Genomic DNA, 19,065 nt, shown 5'->3' on the forward strand with positions numbered 1-19,065 from the left:
TTGAGTCATTAGAAAATTGATCAATCACTTTACAAGTATACAAGAAGAAAAAGTGTATAAATTATATTACTTTTTAAGTTGGGTGTCTAAGAGTTATTGTTTCATAAACCAAATCACCTTGCTCATAGTTCTCATATTTAATTAAACTAATTGATGATCAATTTCGGTCAAAGTTTTCCCCAGTGCAAGCTTTAAGGTTGTTAGAAAATTGATCGACTATAAAAATAGCAGTGGAAGCCTGGCAAAACCAGTAGCCATCATCAATTTGAATTGCAGTCGGCGGCGAGCGAGTGGGCTAATTATAAACAAACAACCGAACTACCCAGGGAGCGATCCTCGAAAGCCAGACACCAAGCCCCAAACGCACCCCGCGGCTATGGCGCCAACTGTCATTGAGACCAAACCAGAATCCGGCGAAGGAGTAGCAGGTGAAGGAAGAGGATGGAACGTTGGAACGTTGGAACTCCACTGGCGGCGGCTTCCTCCTGGTCCTGTAACTGCATACCGCTTTGAAGTGGCTGCCAGCAGTTGTCTCATTCTACATACTACCACTCATTATACCCTGTACTTTTCGAAACAGAGGCGTATTTTTCTATTGTCTTACGTTCAACTGAATAGGAAATCTATATTATCTTGAAGAAGAAGTAATTAGTACTTTTCAATAGGACTGCTTACTTTGTAGCGGTAAATTTAAAAACCATTTTAAAAATACGAGGCATTTAAAATTTGAAACCAAATGGCTCCCACATATTTGCATTATCAGCACGGTTAAAGGAAGAAGCGAATTGAGCAGGGGAAAATGAAGAGGAGCAATCCCAGCCGGTTCCGCGGTTTGCGTGTTTGTGTAGCTGTTAAAATGATTGGCACTGCGTCCAATTATGGACAAGGCAACCTCGGCTGCATTCGCAGCAGCCATAAAGTGATTTTTGAATGGAGGCGGCGCCATTATCCATTACCCATTGCCATCGCCATCGCCAGCTTCATGGCCAACTGCGTCCTCGCGCCCCGTACCCATACCCATATCCATATCCATACCCATACCCATCCTCATCCTTCCAACGCAGAGGAGGTGTCACAGCGGCAGTTAAACAAATGGCCAAAGCAAACGATGGCGATGATCGAAACGAGTCTGTAGGAAGTCGCCTCTTGGAGATTTGCCGCTGAGTTGGTAAATGGTTAACCGAAAGGTGGGCTAATGATGATGGAGATCTGTAGATCGCAAAGCCGCAGATCAGCGAGCGTGTCAACAACGGCTCATTAGCATAATCATGGCATTGGGTTTCAGCTCTTTGGGGAGCCACCATTAAATGTTCAGCTCAAACGACCAGTTCTTGTTAACTCCTTCCCTTTTGGCCGGCCCGCAAAGTATGCAACATAGGTTAACGATTAACTAGGCCATAATTTCGGACTTGGGTTAACGAGTTGGCCCCAAAAAAAAAAGACTACCACCAGAAGGATAAATTGAAAAGAACAGCACTCCGAGGGGAGAGATTAAGCTGCGCGACATGCCCCCAAAACTGGCGACCACGGCAAACTAAAAAAAAATAATATAAAATAAAATAAAATAAGACACACATTGGTGAGGCTAAGAGAGATATAGACGCGGCGATAAGAAAACTGGAAGCCAGACACATACTCGTGCTCGTAGTGAAGGCCCACAAATGAACCATTAAACAGCAAAATCATAAAAATCAAGAACCATAAAGAAGTCGTCGCAAAGGAGCGCCATCTTCAGCCCCATCCGCACCATCAACTGGCGGAGCAGCACCACCGAAACTGAAACGCAGCAGGAGATGCCCGGTCGCTCGAAGCTCGAAGCTCGAATCTTGAAGCGCGGCGACCGACAGTCGCTTTAACTGTAAGCAGATGGCAGCCAGCGATAGATGATGAGGCTCCGGAGCTGCCAAGGAGCTCCAACGTGCACATAGCGAAAAAATGTCGAACTCTGTGGTGCATCTATTACTGCTCACCCAATTGATAGTGTAATTTCGATGTGTAACTATTGGATTTGGTTTGTCTATTGGTTTATGGTACTAACCAAAGGTTGAGCTAACTGAGAGAATTCTGGATCACTTTTGGATACAGTAACATCGAAAGTGGTCTTTGACACTCCGATTTTTCCAAGTGCCTTGGAGCAGTGTGGCTGAGGAGCAGTCGGCAGCTCAGTGACTCGAGTCTCTATGCTGGCGCACGCGTCTTCGTTGACGGTGCAATGACAAATTGCACTATTGGCAGAGCCGAAGGAGCCGAAGGGGTGGCCATGGGCAACGTCATCTTGGTTGCGAGTGCGGGTGCAAAGATGGCACCGTTTGGTTTATTTTCAGCAGACACGGAGCGAGACGCAGTATCGACGTTGCTGGTGCTTAACTCCAAGGTCTTTTGCCATAACTCAGCACCATGGATGATGTGCAGCGGTGCCAAGAGAGGTCGCAACAGATCAGCGTCTGGATGATACTCTACTCTCGCTTGATAGTTTGAAAATGTTTTGAATATTCCATTCCATATGTAAAATATACTAAGTGTTCAGAAATTAGTAATACTTCCTTAGAATTCAATGTTAAATCCAAAGTCTTAATCCATTTGTGGTTGTGGGTCTCTTTTGGTTAGTGTATCTAGAAAAATAATTGCACCCAAGTGACTGCTGTTGTTGCACAGGGGTGTGGCACGGGGGTTTCAAAAGGGGGGTAACCGTGGGCACGGCAGCAGAGCCATGGCAGCGACATGACTTCGCTTGACGATAAGATCATGGCAAATATTGACGACGACCGCGACGGACATGGACATAAGACTTGGGACATGGGACATGGAGATGGCGGTGGCGATGGCGATGGCGATGGAGTTGGATGTGAATGTGGATGCAGAGATGCCGATGGAGACGGCAAACGGCAATGGCAAACGGCGTTGACAATGAAGTCCGACCGAGTCATGTATGGGTGCAACGCCAACAACAGCAAACATGCACAGCACAGCACAGCACAGCGGCAACAACTTGCGCCCCATTGATTTAGACTGGCAATTATGCAGCCAAAGATCGGAGTCGTCCTGCTGATGCTGCGGCTGCTGCAGCTTTCTTGCATGTTCCTCAATTGATGAGGCTGGTTTTGGGGCTTGGGGTTCGGGACACTGGATAGTGGATAGTACGAAAGTGGATACTGCATGCAGTGGCGTCCATGTGGAAATGGAGCAGCGACCCATATGCATTGAACATTGCACCGACATCTTCGTCGTTTGGCTGCTGTCAGCTTCATCTGCATTTCTTGGCGTCATCTTGTTGGCGCTGCTTGTGTTGCAATGCACTTAAAAAAAAGAAGCAAATCACAGAATATTTAAATATGAAGCACAGCTTATTATTTTGGCGACCGAACAGGGACCTTTAAATCGCTATTAGACATTTCGAAGGCAATATAGTTGTAAGTATTTTATTGTTCCCTTTCGATTTGTCTGTCTAATATGTAAATATTTTTCTCTGTGTACTCCTGGTTTTCTGTTGCTGTTTTTGTTCGCGTCTGGCGCTGCCCGTAAACTTGTTTACCCCGCCAAATTCGTATCGACATTACACTCGCAACTATCCCATTTCTCTTCCCTCTTTTTTCGACGGCGACATTTTACAATTTTCCATTCGTGTTGTTGTCTCTGCCTTCAAGTAGAAAAGAGAGCGATGGTAGCGCCAAAAACAGCAAGGAAATAAAAATCAGCCAAGTAACTGAAAAAAAATGTAAGTTACAGAAACAGAGTCAACTATTGTCGAGAGACCCGGAGCATGACCATGACATACACAGCCAGCTCCAGAGCTCTAAACATCCATATATGATTCCGAAGGTGTTACCGCACTAAGTTTTTACCTTTAATCAATATCAATAAAATTCTGTAGTTGTTTGTATTTTTAGACATTTTCTTTGAACCTAAACCACTTTTTATTCAATAACATTTTATATACGCAAGTTTCCAAGCCAAAAACTTTAATCTACTCCATTCCATTTTATTACTAGATTTTCCCCCCATCACACACAACTTTATAACTTCATGCAGCTCGATTATAATAATGGCTAATTTAATTAAAGATCATTATATTCATCAGCATTTCGAGCGCAACGCCAAGAACTCAAAAAACTGTAAAAGCCGCGAAACAAATGAAGAAAGCTCAAGCGAAGGAAATTAAAATAAGTATGTATAGAAATAAATTGCAAGGGGGAAAAAAGTTGCGTTTAGAGAAATATTTAAATCCATTTTTAATGAAGTCGAAAACAAATTCCAACTCAGGTTCAGCCTGGCTGACTGCTGAAGTCCGCGATGAGCGAGGTAAATTCCAATAGCCGGCTAATGAAACCGAATCTGCGCGTAAGATAAATAAAAACCTAATGTGTTGTCTACTAAATCATGTCGCTGGTCGCAGTCAGGCAGTTCTGGGAGCGATTCCCTGCACTTTTCTTTTTTTTTTTTTTAATCACGAGTGCTTTTCCCTGCTCTGCACCCTGCAATTTCCCTGTCCAATTAGCGTGCGACGTTTTGAGTGATGGCACAAAGTCAGACAATGCGCAAGCGCAACTGCAACCAAGTCAAGTCACACAGGGAAAAAAAGCCGCCAAACATAACTCATAAGTTGACTAATTTATACGATTTTTTATAATGGAAATATAATTATAACAAATGTATACAGTCCAATCTCTAGAAACATTGAAAAATATTCTCTTTAATTAGATTAAAATTAGATTATTAAATTTAAAGTATGAATTTAAGTTATTTGAATCACATAATTAATATTACTTTCATTTAACTTAATATAATTTAAATTACATTTTTTTGCTGTGCAATAGTAACACTTAATTTTATGCAGCGCTGTAAAAAAGAGTAACAAATTGCAACATTGCATTGCATTTTTATGACAGCTGCCTTGCAATATTTTCAAAATTTACGAGGCCCAGCTTCTGATTTTGCTCTTGGCCGCTCTAATCAAGCCTTCCATTGTGCTTCTGATGATCCACCAAAAGCGCGCAGATCCCTCCCCTTGAAAGACTCAAATTTATTGTCATTAATCATGGGGACGACTCGCCGCATCGGGTTTTCGGCTTTGACTTTAACTTCGGTCTCGGACTTGGACTTAAACTTGGACGCGGACGTGGACATGGACAATTTGCTCCACGCCGCCGTTGCAACTGCTGCATAGCCATTATCATCTGTCCCGGAGTCCAGTCGAGTCGAGTGGGGTTTTCTTATTGATCAGCAACATGTTGCCGCAACATGGCAATTAAGGCTGGGTTTCGGGCCGCAGAATACAAAGTTAGTTGGCAGCCGCCTTGGCCATCATGGGACTAAAATTTATTTGTTGCCCGCCAAGGCTTTATTGTCTGTGCCACGGAAATGAATGGCGAATGGTTCCTGAAACGGGGTAGCTATCATATGAGACCCATTTGAATGGTGCAGAATGTGAGAACGTTTGGAAGGCATGAGAAAATCGAGAAAGGGTTGTAAACTTGTTCTTTTGCTTTACACTATAAAAACGACTTTTTTAATTTAACATTAAAATATTATATATTTTATTAGGTAGTATTAAGTATGAAATTGATGTAGGAACTGTTGAAATTTTATGCTCAATTTAAGAGTATTTCTTTCTCCACAACAGGAGCACCCAAAAAATCGAAACTTCCCTCCGCTTTGTATATGGCAAGATAAATGTTGACTTTGTCAGGTTGCCCCAATAGCTTGCAACAGCCAGTGCAACTAACACAGCAGCAACTGCAACACGAGCAGCAGCAGCAGCAGCAGCAGAAGATAGAGCTCTCCGCTTCATTATGGGTCATTTGTTTGCTGCATAATTGGCCAGAGCAATTGGCCCACAAAATTTATGATTTGTTTTGGCCTTTTCTCTGGACACTGTGAGAAAACGGTAAATGATTGACCCACCTCCACGTCGCTCCACCCCACTCCACTTCACTATACTCCAATCTTTTCCGTCCACCGATGTTGTTGTTGGTCTAATGAAAATCTTTTGGGGCATGGCACCAAAATCAACATGAACATGTCCCAGCCACGCCCCCATGCCCATCAACTGTCGCTTGTCGTGGGCGTCTCTTCTTAACCAGCTCATCCCCACCAATCTTCCCATTTCCCGCCCTGTACGGTCCATGTCATTTAAATTAAAAAGTTTAACCACAGCAAATTAGAGAAAACTTCTCGGCAACTTTTGCCAGCCCCAAGGGGGCGAAAAACTTCCCAGCCACGCCCCCTTCAGCCAGGTCGAAGCGTCAGTCAAACTTTGCATAGAATATAGTGGTTTAGTCCGAGTTTTGGATAGTATTTGGGCTACACATCAAGAATATAATATCGAGTAGCTTCTTCAGTTGAACTCTTCGAAAGTTTTTAATAAAATCCATGTGAGTTCTTGAGTTTAGATTCAAGTTTAGATTCCCTTTTGGGTTTGCATTTAATCAATTGTACTTGACTAAATATCATGCATGCACTTTTCTCCATGCATCCATTTATGAAGCTGAAGAAGGAAAAATCCAACAGTGTGCCAGACTTTTGACAAAGTTAAGCTCCAGTTGGTTTGCACTCTCGAATAACGAATGACTGACTGACTGACAGGCAGGGAGAAAGGAGGGTTGAGCAGAGTAGGGTATCCGGGAGTGCGGTAGCCGGGCAACTGGAAATGTTTGTCAAACTGTCTGTGCAGCAGACACGGCTAGTGGAGATTTTCGCGAATCATGAAGGTGTTTGGCATTTAGTGCTCATTGTTGACCATTTGACCTCCTCCCGCCGCCTTTCTTTTACAGTTGAAATGACCGAAAAACTTTGCACAAAAATGCCATTAAGAAAGAGAGAGGTTTGATCGCCGACCGATTTATGAAAATGTTCGTTTGGCCATCCTTGTTTAGTGTTTTCCAACGGCTACGTTTCGATTCAATTCGCAGTGCTTCGATTTATTTATTGCCAGCATTTCCATCTGACCAAAGATGGTCACCAGGGAGCAGCAGACGACGAGGGCCAGTAAAACTTTATGACCGCCAGCTGATCTCTTCGGTTCTATGAGCTCATTCGCAGAATTTTCCAGGCCAAATCATGCGGGATTTTGTGACTTTAATTAGGAGCAGCTGAAGAGGATCGGGATGGTAGGTAATCCAAGCGAAGATCTCTTCCGTAAATTCAACTGCTCCGTTAGAGCTGCGGGCCATCGGAATTGCTCTTGGGGCTTTTGGCTCTGGGTGTAATTTTTCGTTTGTCACCGCAACTGGCATTTCATTTTATGGCAGTTCTCGGGCAGTGAGCAGGAAATGTCATTGAACCGAAGTTTGTCGCAAAATGAAACCCTCAAGCCAGGCGAAAAGCAAAAGCAAACGCTTCAGAAGCTGAAAATCAGGCGGCAAAAAGTGGGTGGCAAATGAGGAGTCTCAGTCGCAAAGGCAAATGTCGAAAACATTAAAGAATGAATAAGTACGAGAGAACAAACGCCTTAAAATGCTAAGGTATGATATCTAAATAGGAGACAAAAGATACAGATTGCAGATAAAAATGTTAATATAAAGGTGAATTCCCTTAAAAAAAAAACAGCCAACTGAAAAAGGTTTAATGTGCACTTCGTAGAGCATTCAACATTCGTTACTCACTTGGGCGTAAATATGGTTTCTTTTGTGGCTGCCAAGCCGAGCGAAAGTCAAGTTTAATTCATTATTAATATGTATATATATATATATATATATATATATATATATATATATATAAGTATAAAAACAATGAAAAAAGGGATATACACACGGCAGCAACAATGGGGAAGCGTTGCGCTGGCCCAACGCCCAAAAGTATGCAATGCAATTAATGCGATGCCCCCAAGCGGGAGACATCATGGTATATGAATCACAACAATAGGAAAAGCGAAGGGGTAACTCCTTGGCATTTCCCGCTTGCTCATTCTTCTCATTGTGCACCCCAAGTGTAGGGAAGTGATTTTCTGGAATACGCCAGGCTCTCTGGGGATATTCGCTTCTGTAACCCCTTTTTTTAAAAGCCCCCAAAACCCCAACCAACTAAGCATCCCCCCCGCCCCCCGGAATTACCCTTGAAACTCGGCCCATACAATATTCGCACTGAACGGAGTAAAAAAAAATATATCCTGCATGCCAGTACATATCCAAAGTTTTGCACCCCTCCTTGGGACTTTTGTTGTCTAATTAAATTTCTGCTGGGGCATGCAAGCCAGTGCAACTTGCGCACAGCATTTAAACAGCAACTCGAGCGAAATCATGGGGGTTAGGTTAACCCCGGGCAACAATCCGTGGAGCACTTGAAAGGGGGCTGGATACAAAAAAAAAAATAGAAGCAGAAATCCCCTGCAGTCCCTGCAGCCTCCTTTATTTGCATTGCTGCAGTCCTAGCTGTTGGTTTTTTTTTTTTATGCCATTGCTAGCTCTGCTGATTTTCTGCCGCATTTCGTTGTATCCTTGCGGGAATTTCAAATGAAAGTAGCAGTGGAGTGGAAGTGGATGAAGGAGCCAAGCCGAGCGGAGGGAGCAAAATGTCGAGAGGAGCAAAAAAAAATCTAGGGTCGGGCGGAAAAATGGGAAAAAAAAGTAATAGTCATTTAGATTTGCAAAGCTTGGGGTAGATATGGCAGCTGGTCCTGCAGGGATATGCGCTCGTGGTCCACCCCAGAAAAACTCACACACAGACACACACAGATACACACACAGATACACCGAGAGTTTGACAGGAATTGGGCAGCAGCCGCAGTTGCAGTTGCGGGTGCACCTGAATTGCGGATAAGTACGGAGAAGTCCCCAGTTTTTTGTGCGCCCTCATTTTATTTTTTAAGTTTGGAATGTTAATGAACTCAGTCATCGGAGGACTGTAAAAAATATTTCGTATTTTTCACTCTCCTTTCGCCCCTTTCCACTTGAACGTTTGGCTTGGTCGAGAGGTTTATGCAATTTCGCTTCGCATTTCTGGCACTTCATTTGGTTGCATGCCTCCAGTGCTTCAACTATGGCCACAGCCTCCTCCTTTCATCAGACACGAATGAGCCTCTACGGGAGGCATCCCAACATCCCAGCATCCAACTAACCAACCATCCATCCATCCATCTATCCATCCATCCATCCATCCATCCTGGGCTGTAGCTCATTAGCACGCCTGGATGAAGTAGATCGACCTGAAAAAATAAACTATGTATATATATATATATATATATGTGCAACTGCTGCAAACTCTGTCTCCACTTGCAAATCTGCTGGTTTGTTATTTTAATTTGATGCCAGAGTTGTTCGGATAGTTTCTAATTATTTATGCACAAAAGATTTGCCCCTTCAACTTTTTGATCTTATCGAGGCTGTTCCCTGGTGTTGGGTCAACTGGGTTCGGATTTTATTAGTTTCTGTGCAGATAAGTTTCAATGAGTTCTCGTATTTGATGAGCGTAAATTAACAGGTCATTTATAATTAATTATTTCCTATTTGCTTAAGGTGAGTTGAAACAAAGCAGTAAATGTATATAATATCCGCTTGTTTAAGTTATAATAAATGTATTCAAACAGTTTAATATTTTGTATGCAAATGTGCTTGCATTAAATACCAATAATATGTATAAAGTCCTTTAAATGGCTAGTTAAATTGATTTTGAATCTTTTCTCCAGTTGCCAACATGAAGCATATAAAAATTTGTCATTATAAGATACGTTCTGCAGTTAATTGTACAATCTAAACAGAATACAACTATCTGTAGATACGTTTTGAATTTCAACCACCTTTTGTTGTGAAGGCACAAGTGTTTGTTTGGGGCGTTTGTGGCAATATTGCATTGTTGCACTTGCTGTTTTTTTGCTATTGTTACGGGCAAATCTCCCCGCATACACAAATTAGTTATAATTATAGAGCAAAATGGGAGAAGAGGAGCCCGAGTGAATGAAAGAAATTAATTTCTCAATTGCATTTTGCCACGCATTTTATTGTCGGCCCCAACGATGCCGCTGTGTGGCTGTGAGTTTTCCGTTTTCCGTTTTCGAAGGCGGCAACCGCGACGAGGGGGCAACAGTGGGCTTCAGTGGGGGTTTACCCCGAGGGGCGATCGTCAAGTTTGGGCCAGTCATTGTTGGCTGTGGCGTTGGCGGCGTCTTCTTATTTGGTGTCTGTAATTTGAAACGCTTCTCTGACTCGGAAAAACTGCAGCCACATTTGCTGCTACCCGTTTGTTGGATTTAATTTCAGCTTTGCTGGCCAAAAGCGCCGCTAAATGTCTGCAGAATATTTCAAATCCACACGCAGTTTATCCCTGCAGTTGCAGCAGTCGCTGCACTAAGTTGCAGCTTGCTGCGTTTCCGCTCGCATTGAGAATTTCGCCGCTGGCAATTTTTCTAGACGCGAGCGAGGGGATTGCGATGACGACCATTATAAATGATGGTTATTTTATAATTGTGGAGTGTTCACTTCGTTCAGTTTGGCTCGCTTCTTCTTCGGCCAATGCATCCGTTGCAGTCGAAAAACGCATTTCGTGGCCATTTTTAATAGTCAAACAGAAAGCGATGGATAGATGGATAGACAGCGGTGGTTAAAAAAATAGTGGAAAGCAAAAAACGATTCAGAATTTGTATTGAGAAAACTTTTTCAATACCAACTGTTTTCATTTAATTATTTTAAAATAACCCATAACATTTCTATATAGTATTAATGAAATGTAGTTATAGTTTATGAACATAAAGCTTTGCTTTTTGAGAACTTTTACTAGTGGAACCGCAGCTATTGCTTCGAAAGGGGTTAAATAAAGAGAGATTCGGAGAGTTTTCAGGCAGTTGGGCCGCCAGCGACGTCAACATCAGCAGCGGGCAGTAAATCCATCAAAGAGTTAATTGCCACATTGCCGCCAACTGGCGATTGTTGCTGCAGTTGTGGCCGCAGTCGCTGCTGCAGTAGCCAAATGGCCAAAAGGCAAAAGAAACTCGGCGCTCTCCTGCGTCCGCAAACGGTAGTTAAAGCGGCTACCAATCCAAAGAGTTTGGGCCCGCCGGGCAGACAACTGAAAAATGAGCCCGAAAAAAGCTGCCAAGTTTAGCGAATTGTTAAGCGTTCAGAGTTCTGATGATGGGGTCTGGAATAAAGTTGAGGATGGGGCTGTAAATGAAGATTGAGTTAGTTGGATGGATGCAGATGAAGATTTAACTGGGCACGTGACCGGCCAAACGGAAACCACCGAGAAACTGACATGTCAATAGAATCCGATACTCAATCTGTGCGAATTCGAGGCCCACATGAATGAAGTTTGGTTCATTAGTGGAAATTCGAAGCTGTGGATGAAATATTGAGGTTTCTCCAGTTGTTATAGCAATTTAATAATTATGCCAGTTGTTTAGGCTATTCGATATGCAAGTTAAGATTCAGATTAATTTAATTTGAAACTCGAAAACAGAAAGGTCAAACATATACATCCGAGTATTAATTAGTCTTTTTGCTGCCGAATACAATTATATTTTTATAATTTTCACCAACGAATTTTACGTATTAACTGGTATAGGTGAAGTTCTGATTCTTTTTTCTTTATCAATTTTAATAGTCTCCAAGCACTTGGGTAGAAATTCTTCTGGCCGTCACACACTGCGTATGAGTTATGCATTTTCCTCCTGCTTTTCCCGCCCGCTACTGCATTTCATGTGTCAAATGGCGCATGGCATAGAAAATATTGTTCGCATTCGCATTTGGATTGCATTTGGCATTCGTATACGTTTTCGCATTTTCCATTTGCATTCAATGGCAATTTCAGCATTTTTCGCCTCTGGACTTTGGCCCCATAAAACCGAGAAAATGAGGGAGGGCTGGGGGAGGGGTAGTCTGTGCGGGAGGTGCGCTTATATGCAAAGTGGGTGAATTGGTGTGGCACCTTTTGGTCGGTTTAGTGGCGAAAGACTGTATGGTCATAATTACAATCAAATTTTAATGGCCCAGTGGCGCCAACGGCAGCCGCCTGACATGGCTAAATAAGTCTTAACTATTTGTAATTGCTTTCTTTGTTGCTTTCTGCACATTCTGACGTTAAGAGACCAGCTCTTTCCCCAATTTTTGTCGGCACTCTGTTTGCGTAATTGAAACCGCTCTTGTTGCACGCATTTCTTCTCTGGCCCACCCCATTTTTCGGTGGAACTACAAAGGATCATGGGTAGCCCCGCTTAACCCTTTTTTTGTATTTTACTTTTGCCGCCAACTAGAAGCGAAGAGGGGCTCAGGTAATTCAAACCCTTTCGTGGGGTCATTGACAGCAGCTGAACTGAAGAGTCAACGCTTTGATGTGACTTCGCTTGCTTCTAAAAACAAAAACCCCGAACCCCTCGCCTTTGGTCAGTTTATAATTTAAATACTCGTAGCATACAAAACTAAATTATTGTTGCTGCTCTGCTTGCCCCATTGTTGCCGTTGCTGTTGTCACATTCTGGCCGGCTTCTTTGAAGCATCAAATGTTATTTGATATGCCTCGGACACTGGCACTCCTTGCTTCCCTTGCCTTACTACACGGTACTCCTTAAGTCAAACCATGTGTGATTAAACTACAGGTAAACAATTGAGCCCAAAGGAGGAAAAGTAACCCGAGCGGCAGAGATGCCGGCATAAAATTACTGCTATAGTAAATAACTAACTTTGGGTTTTTATTGATTTTAGCTACTCAAAATACAATATTTCATGATATACATATATCGAATAACTTATTTCCTTATTTATTTTCATTTCTTATGTAAGCAAAACGAAAAACTTGGCATCCCTAATTTAAAGCCACGGAAAAAGAGTTCAATAACTTGGCCAAGGAACCGCAACCGCAGACAAAAGACCAAAACGAAGATCTCTCGGCCCAAACCGACCCCCAACCCAAAAAAACGGAGCCAAAAAGCCAAAAAAAAAAAAAAATAAAAAAGGAACAGCAACGGAAAAGAGACAGAAACTAGGTGTGTCTGGAGGGGAATCGGCGGATGGCTGGATGAGTGGATGGTCGGGTGGTTAGATGTTGGGATGGGATGGCTGGATGGGTTGGCTGGACGACTGGATCGGAGGGGCGTGGCTGGTAGAAAAGGGCGCAGCCGGCGACAGACAAAACGAAGCTCCATGGTCTCCGTTTTGACTTGGTCTGCGTTTCCTTTTCCTCGATTTGCGCTGAGTCAGACCTTGAAATGCCGCAGATGTCTGAGAAAGGTAGGCCTACCCCGGCAGCACCGCACCGTTCGCAAGGCAAACCAGATTGGGTTCGCTTTTTTCCTCGTTTTATTCGGTCGTCATCCATCCAAATCAGGTTTGAACGAGCAAGGTCCTCGCCAGCACATCCTCCTCCATGTCCCCAACCCCGTGCGCCATCCGCATATCCGCATCCAAAACCAAAACGCGCACGAATGTAAAAATCTCGTATAAAAAATATTCCGCAAAGGCAAAAAAAAAAAAACAGCGCTAAAACTGAAAAAGAGGAGACAGACAGCGAAACGAGTTCTGTGCGTTGCTGATCTGTTTCAGTTTTCTGGCCAGGCTCTTGGTCGCGGCTTGCAGCTTAAGTTGGCTTAGCCGGGCTGTAAGACCCCCACACCCCCCCCCCCCTCAGCGACGCCTCTGCCATCGTTGCTGCCGCAGCAGTTGCGTGCCAAGAACTTGTCTTTGGCCATGTCGAAATAATAAATGCATTTGGAATTAGAGACTCTTATGCCAATTACAAACAAAATGGTTTCAGGCCGCATTATCCTCAAACATTATGACAGACGAAGAAACAACAACACACCGATGCGAAAAGGCCAGAAATCTCTTGGGAAGAAATTGCAGCTTAGGTTGTCAGTGGATTAGAGAAACTCAAGTTGCTAAGCTCGACGGTTGATATTACCCAACTATTCCTGAAGTTTGTGCCTAGGCGGTAGCAAAGCTTCCCAGATGTTTACATAAGACTTCGATGAAAAATAAAATAAATTAATATCTTAAATCTAATAGCTATGCTTTCATATTTATTAGAGTTTCAGCTTGCCTTTGTATTAAGTTTAATGGCCTTAAGGCACTCAAAATTAGTGTCTGTAAACATTTTTAAAGATAAATATTGAATAGAACTCTTTAACTAGCAACCCCCATGTTCTACGACAGAGTTTTGCAATTTCCATGTTTTTAAATGCATTTTAAATTTCTCCCAGGACTTTTGCCCCACCCCCCGCCCATCTTCGCTGGCGTCTCCCCAATTAAGCTGAGTGCAGAATGCAGCTGCGGGGGTGGAAAGATGGGCGCGGGGTGTAGGCAGCAGGGGTTAGCTGCAAATCTCTCTGGGTATATTTTTTCAAATGTCCCAGCAGTGCGTGAAAATGAAAAATTATGAAAAAAATTTATATATATATACTTATATATATATATATATATATATATATATATATATGTGTATATATTCGTACATACATATAGAGCGTTGCACACACAGACACGTGCATCGGCATCGCTGCAAAGTGGCAAGAGGCAGAGAGTTCAACGTTCTTTGCGCAACATTGTGTTTTGTGCTTTCCGCTTATTTTGCGCCCCATCACCCGCTCTCCACCCCATCCACCGTACCGCCTCCTGGTCCGTCCCTTTCTGCAGCATCGGGCCATCTCTTTCGCTCTCCCGCTCATACGTTGGCACACGCGCTGCACCTTTAAGTGCCCTCGGCGGCAGTGGCGGCGAAGGGGGTCAGGAAAGGGTCCCAATGCCACGGCAAATGGTACAGGTACAAACGGGAATAACAGTCCGAAGAGAACTGAATAGCATTTATAAGGCAGCAATTCCTCAATTGTAAAAGAATATGTATTTTTTATGATGCCCCAGGGCCAATAGAAATCTAATAATTTACTAGAATATGGCATAGAGCGTAGAGTAAAGATTATGAACAATTATAATAATATTCAAGTAAATAGCTGTTATAGCTAGCCAGAGCTCACTGTAGTCCCCCCCCCCACCAGTTAACAGCTATCATAAAAGACAATTTTTGCTTTCTGCTTATTTATGTTGCATTGCAACGCTGTCCTCGTTCCATCTCTTCTCGAAGAGCTAATCCCGCCTCATCGCAACCCTCTTCCCAAGCAACCACCTTTAACTGAAAAACAGACAGTTGGAGACGTCTGCGTTGGCGTCTCGCCGCTGCCCTTTAACTTTAACGTTGCCGCTGCCACCGCCTTCTGTTGTTATCGTTTCACATTACCGGCTCGTCCACTTTATGGCTAATCTAGCAGCATCTAGCACCTGATCTTTAGGCGCAGCAGCAGCGGCAAAATGGCGGGATAATCGTGGGTTAGAACGCGGAAGGAGGGTGCTACATAATTACGATGGGGTGGACTCCACTGTAAAGTGAAGCTAACTGTCATCAAGTGGGCAAAAAGGTTTGGCGTTAATTAGGGACATTTGCAGTTGGCCAGGAAAACTTTCCTTTCAGACGGGCGCCATTTCAGTGAAGTGATAAAAATAAATGGGTGAAAGGCCTAATCTGCTGACCGATGAAGGTAGAAAAAACCATTTGGAAATTTTAAGCCAATCTTAACAGTTTTTTTAAGATTCAATTGGAAATTATGTACTGTAATTTTAGTTACCAAAATCATGCACTGATAGAATTATTCCAGTACCCAGTTTTGTATTATTAATTAAATGCCTGATTTTATGCCACTTGTCTGTAATTGATGTAATAAATCGACTGATTTGCATTTCTCGCCGTACCAACCGGCAAAAATTCTCACATTAAGCCACTACAGTAAGGTGTCCGTAAATAGTTTTATGACTCTGCTGGCAGCCACTCGATTGGTGTTTACTGCCCGCTGTTAACCCTTATAGTCGATGGTTAGATCCACTCAATGTGCGAGTAGACAGCCGTGGCTAATACGCTTTTAATGATATGCCAAACTGTCACATTAAATTGCGCCAGTCTATTAATAAATAATAAATTCATTTGCTGCCAATGAAGACACCACCAAATACAGAAAACTCCAAAAGACCACAAAAAAAATGTAGAGACATATTTATTTTTGGGCAGACGAGTTTTTTGTCGCCCTGTTTTTGTTTCGATTTCTGTCTGGCCATGTGGGAGACTGATTAGCATAGATTGCCAGACTTTTCCTCATTTCGATTGGAAATAAAAACGAGAGACACAAATCACAAATGTCTTGTAGGTGGGTGGTGTTTCAGGTTGCATTGCTGACATAATTTTGATTTTTACGAAAGATTTTATGCTTCTTTCGACTTTAGCTTTGAGTTTACCCACTCTCATAGAGGGAAGAGTAAATGTTGGATGTAATTAAGAACAGACTTCCACTTCAGCAGATTTGAAGGTCCTTGAGCATTAAAAACCATTCAATTTATTTCAATCCAAATCGTTTTTTGAATAGCCTACTAAGAAACTCAAAGCCTAAACTAAACTAAACTTGGTCGAGGGCATATGAACTTCGTTGCCTTACTTTTCGATTGTATTATTTTCTATATTTGTTGGCCTGACCCACACGACGTAGCTGACATTTCCTCTGTGTTGTTTTTATAATTTATGGGATGTGAGTTTTTGTTGGGTAGGCGGTTTGCTGTTGCGATGCGATGGTGATATGAAAAGGCCCTCATGCGGCTTCCCTCGAAATGGGTCAAACTTCTGGCCCAGCGAACCCCATCAAAACGACCTACATATTTCCAGCGAATGGTGGTATAGCTCATCATGATGTTGTTGCCTAACGATCCTGCCGTTCCGCGAACCCAGCGAAATTGAATCGCATTCAAAACAAGTTCATTCCACGCTGTAATTCAATCAATGGCCTATGAATGGGTGTTTCTCTCACTTTATCTTCCCGTTCCTGGAAGTTCCCACAAATCGGTGCGTGGCCGTTATATATATATAAAATACTATAATGCTGTGCCAGCATCAAAACAATCATCTCAACCCAGAACCGAGTGCCCAACTTGCCAGTTGCGATCCCAGAGATTCGCCTCAGACGCTTGGCGAACACAAAAGACAAGACAAACAATTCCGGGAATGGCACAGCGCCACAACTTAAAACCCAGTCCCAGACATAGACTTCGAATGCCACGCCCCCTCCCGCCCCGCATAGCCTTTTTTCCTTGGCTGTTTTTTTTTTGTTTTTTGTTTTCTTGTCTGTCAGCGGAATGCTGAGCCAGCGAAAACAACAAATTCCGAAGTGGAGACAGCCAAATGAATTTAATTCTTTTCATTTAATTTCGATAGGTGGGGGGGAATAATTAAGCAATGGCCCAAGACACTGGCGACATCGCAAGAGGAGGCTTTAATTAACTAGACCTCGAAAAAGCTAGTTTTCTAATTTCTAACTTAGGTAAAATATTTACTTTCGTAACAACTCTTTTTTTCTTTTTATATTCTTATTCCCGTAGCTGAATTAATCAGTAGCAAGGAATCTACACGTATTCTAGAGGCCATAGCCTCATAAGTGCCATGAGGTCAACTGTCAGTTTTCCTCAAAAAGATTTCCAAAGGGATGGATCTAAGCTCATTTGCAAGTTAAACGCGCGCCATTTGAAAAGCCGCCGCCATCAAATTATGATGGTCGGTGCGGGGTTGTGAAAAGCGGTTCGCCAAAAGCGACGGCGTTGACAGAGTCGCACAAAGCTGACAGCGGCTCAGATTGACCAACCGCCTTCCCCCCGGCTTTTCCCCCCTCCTCCTCCTTCCATTTCCCCCGCTAATTTCCCCAACCGCCTGCATTTGCGTCTGATGTTGTCGCTGCCCATTCATCACGTCGCAATGTCGCAGAAGAAGAGGCCTAGACGAATGCCGCTCGCTGGCTTTTGCTTCGTGTGTGGTCCCCGATCCGTTCTCACTTCAGTTTTCTACTTTATACTCTTTCATTAGGGAACTTCATCGATTTCACAAAGTCTATAAAACCTATCATATATGTCCATCTATTAAACAGAACTTTATTCAATATTATTATCACTACATATAGTAATCCCTAATCACTAATCTCTGTCTTAAGAAGACTTAGCTAGAATGAATTTATCTAAAGAACAAGGGTTCTTAAGATTTTTAAGGGTATACAAATCTTCTGTCTCCTAAGCTTAACTCTTCTTCCGCCTCAATTCTTCATTGTCGCTTGCCATTTGCTGAACGCGTAAAAACGCGAACGTCGTCACATGCTGGGAACTGAATAGTGAAGTATAAAAGAGAAGAAATGCCACGCAGAGGCAAGAATCGGTTGGAAAAAAAAAAGTGTGAATTAGAAAAGGCACTCAAAGCTTAAATGGCGAGCTGATAACGACCGGACAAAAAAAAAAAAAGAGCGAGAAGGGGGTTCGGTTAAGAAATCAAGAAAAATGCCCTAAGGAAGTGGATGAAGATCGGACCACACACATGGCCGACTGCAACGAATCAATCTGGCGGCCGTTTGTCATTGTCATCACTGTAGTAGAGTTGCATGTGTATGAGATGTGGAAGCAACATTGTTGCCAGCAACATAAATTCAATATCGCCGCTAATGAAGGCAATGTTTCCTCGCATGAAATGTTGCCAGTGGCCGCCAGAGCAACAATGTTGCCGCTGTCCTGACTCAATTTGTACGCTTCATCAATAAAAATAACTTGCAAGGCGCCGCAGAATAGGAGGGAAAGAAGAAAGGGGATCACCCCTCCCCTCCCCCCTCCCCACAGCGCCAACCAAGTGGAGTAGCAAAGAAAGGAGACCAGCAGACAGTGTGTCTCGTTTGGAAGCTGGCGGCATTTTTGTGTGGGCTGGAATCGGAATCGCTACAGAATCACTTCGGAATGGTATGGAATGGGCTGGACACTTGGACAGATGGATGGATGGATGGATGGATGGTTGGTTGGTTTCTTGGTTGGTTGTTCGGATACCCGTACGTATTCGTATGCTGACTATGCTGCGTATGCGCGAGGTCAAGATGAAGTCACGCCTGCGGCATGCATAAAGAGCTGGTACAGTGAAAACGAGCACTGAATAAACATGGCTGCAAATCACCGCGATTTCACATCGATCGAAGTTGCCCCAAGGCGATAAAGGAAATATATCATGAAATGCAATTTAAATTAAATCCCCGTTTAATGGTCAACGAGTATGGCTATGATACACGAGTTTACTCAGGTTTTGGAAAAGATATCG

At 43.1% G+C, this 19,065-nt stretch overlaps 1 protein-coding gene across 4 annotated transcripts in view; it reads right to left on the bottom strand.

Moving 5' to 3' along the window:
• The window catches only part of Snoo (Sno oncogene), a 93,010-nt gene that overhangs the window by 5,582 nt on the left and 68,363 nt on the right, over positions 1-19,065 (bottom strand). The window lies entirely within an intron of this gene.

The sequence above is a fragment of the Drosophila melanogaster genome, chromosome 2L (assembly GCF_000001215.4).
Source record: "Drosophila melanogaster chromosome 2L".
In the NCBI taxonomy this organism is placed as follows: domain Eukaryota; kingdom Metazoa; phylum Arthropoda; class Insecta; order Diptera; family Drosophilidae; genus Drosophila; species Drosophila melanogaster.